We start from the raw sequence: 4,942 nt of genomic DNA, 5'->3' as shown, positions 1-4,942 counted from the left end.
CTCACCCCTGGGGATCCTGAGCAGCGTTCTGGCCCAGCTCCCTTCCCCACACTGCCAGTTGGGGCTATTTCCCCCCAGTGACTCATACTGGCTGCTGGGGAGAGTGGGCAGCTGTTTTGAGCCCCCAGAGTCCAGTACAGGTCCTGACTTGCCCCACCCTCACCCCCCCAAATTGTGCAACCACATTTGGGGATTTAATCTCTTTTCCTTCCTTAGGGATTCTCCTCTCATTCCTTCCCCTTTCTTTCTCTCCAACCTCTCCCTCCCTGACGGCTCCTTCCCAGCAGCAAACAAACAGGCTGTAGTCCTTCCTATCTTTGAAAAAGAAAGCCCTCCTTCAACCCTGTGTCCTTCTCCAGATCCCTTCACAGCCAACATTCTTGAAAGAGTTGTGTGCACACTCTTTCTACCTCGGCACTCACACAGTGTGGCTTCCGCCCCCACCTTTCCTCACCAAGGTCATCACCACTGACCTTGTTGCTAAATCCAAAGGATGCTCTCAAGGCTTTATCTGACTTGACACAGTCACATACTCTCTCCTGTTTGAAGTACTCTGTGTCCTTGTTTTTCTGGACACTGCACTCTTGATTTTCCTATCGTACTGATGGCTGCCACGTGGCCAATTTCTTCTTTGCTCACTGCCTAAACATAGGTGTCCCGGCCCCGCAGTCTGTCCTGAGGGACTCTCCTCTCATCGGTTCCCACGCCTTTGGTGTCCCCTGTGTCAGGGACTCACTTCTCTCTTTCAGCCCTGACCTCTCTTCCCTGCTCCACACCCGTCTCTTGGACCCCGCCCCCTAGATGTCCCACCTCACAGGAAACATGCCCAGCACCTGCCCTTCCTCTCATGTTCCCCAGCTTGGCCCTTTTCTCCTTTGCCTGAACTAGAAATCTGGGCTTGGTTCTATACTCTTCCCTTTCGATATTCAAGGAGCTACAAAATCCTGTCCTCTCTGATTCACACCCAAACCCCACTGCTTCTCTCCATTTCCACTGCTCACACCTGGTCCCAGTACCTGTGGCCTTGTACCTGGGAGGCTGCAGCAGCCTCCGGATTGTCTCCTGCTGCCACTCTGGGTCTCTTAGGCCGTCTGTTCCCACAAAGCAACCAGGGTTGTCTTTCCAACCATGAGTATGTCCCTCTGCCCAGTGTCTTCAGCAAAAAGTTCACGCATGGCACACACCAATCCCAGTGCTGGGCCATTTCCCACCCTGGGTTTTTGCCTGGGTAACTGCTTCTTATCTCAGTCCCAGTGTCAGTTCCCTAGGGAAGCCATTCTGGACACCCCCAGCTGGCTCTGCTTTTCCTTCTCCTACTGCACTGTGGCCTCTCCTCGGTGGACTCATCAAGCAGGCATTCGCTAGCTAATCTAATCTGCAGACATTCTACAAAATCCTTAGCCCTCCCATTTTAGTCCCTGAGGGTGTCGGGATGAATATGTCCTCACTGAATCCATTCAGCAGGGATAAAAGAATATAGTAAGTACACAGTGGGATAATTAAGTGCTATGGGAGGGCAGAAACAGGTGGGCTGAGCCTTCTTTGAGAAGTGACAATTGGTGGAGATCTGAAAGGTCAGTGGGATTGGAAAGGAGGCTATTCCAGGAAGGAGGACCGGTGTGCTTAACGGTGGGAAAAACGTTTAGTGAAGAGCTGAGGGGTGTCCAGTGGCTGGACAAGTGATGTAAAGAAGCCACGGATGAGATTTAAGTAGGAGAATGACATGGCTGGGTTTGTGGTCTTTATAAAACAAGTCCAGACTGGAGGAATCAAGCGAGGAAGAAATCAGAGAGGCTGGTTAGGAGCTGCTGGAGTAATCCAGATGAGTAGCAATGAGAGCTTGATTTGGAGGGGTGGCAGAATGGACTGTGGTCATCGGGACTGGGGTTGGGAAAGAGAGAGGGAATGAAGATGATTCTGGTGCCCTTACCCCAAGGGTGGGTGGGGAGAGGCCATGGGAGCTGGGACACCCATATCCCTGTGGTGTCCAACTCACTGATCTACCTGGTTTGGGGTTTCCTGAGTCTTCCCAGCTGCTCCTCATTCATCATTTTTCCTAGAGGAGCTGGTGGAGGCCCAAGAGGAGGAGGCTGCTAAGGAGACCCAGATGAGGCAGAGGGGATGACAAAAGGCAAGTTGGGTCAGAGTCCAGATGTGATGGGGTTTCAGGGAAAGTGATATCTGGGGTTTCCTCAGAGTCTGGAAATTCCACTGTCTCTGGCTCCACTCTGACCCCCCAATTCTGAGATGCTCAATCTCTGGGACCCAGTCCTTGGAAGTCTCAGGAGCCTTCTAGGGACTGTGAGTCTATAGCTGAAGGTCCATCATCCCCTGCTGTCAGGACTCTGGACAGTCCCTGACATCAGTGTGACTTCACACGAGTTGGCCCAGTGCCCACTGCCTGCATGATTCTCCAGAATTGGGATCCTCACACGAACCCTGGAGTTCCCCAGCTTATGTACCCACATTGTACATAGGAGACTTCCAGCGCTTAAGGAATTCGCACAGCTAAGATGAGGCAGGAGGAAGGTTGGAACTAAGGTTTGACTGGCATCAGAGTCTGTGCTTTTAACTCCTGAACTATATTAAGCCTGTCGACCCCTGGTTGATTGGCTCAGTAAGGGGAGAAGGTTTTATGGGAACTTGCTTGTGGTTGGGGTGGCTGCCCCGGTTTCATATCAAGCAATGGGAAAAGATGGTGCTGACGTCAATCGTTGCCATGACGACATAGCAACCCTTCCCCTGCCATCTCCATGGTAACCTGGGGGTCCATCTGTACTTCACCCCCTCCCTCTAAAAGGAGTCCTTAGGGAGGGGCTGGCTAATAAGGTGTCTGAGCGAGAATAAGGGAAGGCAGTGAGTCAAGCATCCCCTTTTCCCTGGGCCCCTCCCCATTCCTCAGGTCCAGACAGTAAGGCTGGGATCTGGGGTCCTGCTTTGGGATCAGGGTGAGGGAGGCAACTCTGCTTTTACCACTTGGGGATTCCCCTGGAAATGCCCCCCTACCAAGTTCGTAGGCTTCTGAGCAGAACTGCTGGGAAGCTGGCAGAGGGAGGCAAGAGGGATTCCCCAAGCCCCTCCCTGGCTGGGTATCACCTAGTCCCTGGGGACTTGGCTGGCCGGCTCTCTGCTGCCCCTTGAAGCCAACTGTAGGAGCAGCATCAGCCTCTCTTGGTCTTCAAGTGCTAGCTATGCCAGAGAGTCCTGCCTGGTGCTATACTCACATGACTGCTGAAACCTCCCACCAGGTGTCATTAATCTCATTTTACAGATTTGGAAATGGAGACTCAGAGAGGCTAAGTAACTAGCCCAAGGTTGCACAGCTTGTAAATGGTAGTCAGCACTCAAACCCAGGACTAGAATTTAGGCCAGTGACTTTTTCAGTGGGAAAGAAGAAGCGGCAGAGGACAGAATGGAGGAGATGCGAAGTAGGAAAGAGAAGTGCTCCAGATTGGAGCCTGTGGTGCTCCCTGCCGCCCACGGAACAAAGTTCAAACTCAGTGTCTCAGTCCAGCTTCTCTTCTGTGAATTCACCCCTGGATCCCCTGAATTCTGAGCTCTGCAAGGACACGTGATCAGATTCAGGCCTGGGCTCTCAGCACCTGGTATGGCCCAGGTAGGTATTGGTGGAAGTTGATTGAACTGAATTCCTGGAACTTGCCTTGCACGTTTCTGCCTCCTGCCTCTGTCCACAGTGTTCCTTCCGCCTACAATGCCCTCCTCACGGACATTCTAGACCGAACTGGCTCCAGGGTCTGGCCCATTGGCAAGGTGGGTGTCTGGAATCTTTGCATCCCTCACTATCCAAACACATGGGATGAGGCCATATGTATATGTTAAGGAAAGGAAGGTTGAGAAGATGGGACAAAGGAAGTAAGAGAGATGGGAGAAGGGAAGATGGGAAGGATTCAGCATTATAGGGCTGGCAAAGTCCAAAGAAATCAGCCAGTGCCTTTTTTTTTTTTTTTTAATCAGTGGGGAAAGGGGCCCTAAGGGAAGGGGCTTGCCTGCGTGAGGCCTCCTGGTGGTTCATTGGTAGCCATGTGAGTTCTGTGAGGGCCCAGGCCCGTGTCGGTCAGGTTCACCACTGAATCTGCAGTGCCCTGCACAGGCCTGGTGGACCTGTATTGTCTGTGCCAGGGACAAAGCCTGAACTAGAACCCAGAGGCCTGACATCTGGTCATCCTGTCCAAGGCTCCTCATTGCCACAGAAGAGAGTTGTGCCCTGACCGGTTTGGCTCAGTGGATAGAGCGTCAGCCTAGGGACTAAAGGGTCCCAGGTTCGATTCCGGTCAAGGGCATGTACCTTGGTTGCGTGCATATCCCCAGTGGGGGGTGTGCAGGAGGCAGCTGATCGATATTTCCAACTCTCTATCCCTCTCCCTTCCTCTCTGAAATCAATAAAAATATATTTAAAAAAAAAAAAAAGAGAGTTGTCACCCTGGCCCCTGCCAGTCTCTACCCTTTCTTTTCTGGCCTCTTTCGCTCCCAGACATACCAATCTTCTAATCTTGGCATAAGCTGTCTCTGCTCCTGGTTTGTTTCTTTCTCCATCTTTACCCATTATTTTCTGGTGATGCTGTCAATCACCTGGCTGGGCTTACTTACACCTCAAGGGAAGGCTTACCTGTGGCCCAGCCTGTCAGTTACAGTCTCCCATCTTCCTGGCAATGGTAATTGGCCCAAGGTGTGTACACATGATTTAAGAAGGGCCAGTTTCTGTCCCTCTAGCAGTGGTTCTCAACCTTGGCTGCACATTAGAATCACCTGGGAATCTTTTTAAAATCCTGATTTCTGGGCCTCATCCTCCGGAAATTCTGTTTCTTTGTTACTAATGTTGTGGCCCCACCCCATAACAAAGAAACAGAATTTCCGGAGAATGAGGCCCCAAATCTCAGTTTTTAAAAGAATTCCAGGTGAGTCTAATGGGAGCCAAGGGTGA

Source organism: Myotis lucifugus, unplaced genomic scaffold (genome assembly GCF_000147115.1).
Source record: "Myotis lucifugus unplaced genomic scaffold, Myoluc2.0 scaffold_131, whole genome shotgun sequence".
NCBI lineage: Eukaryota > Metazoa > Chordata > Mammalia > Chiroptera > Vespertilionidae > Myotis > Myotis lucifugus.
The sequence above is the reverse complement of the archived record's forward strand: the minus strand, read 5'-3'. Positions refer to the sequence as shown.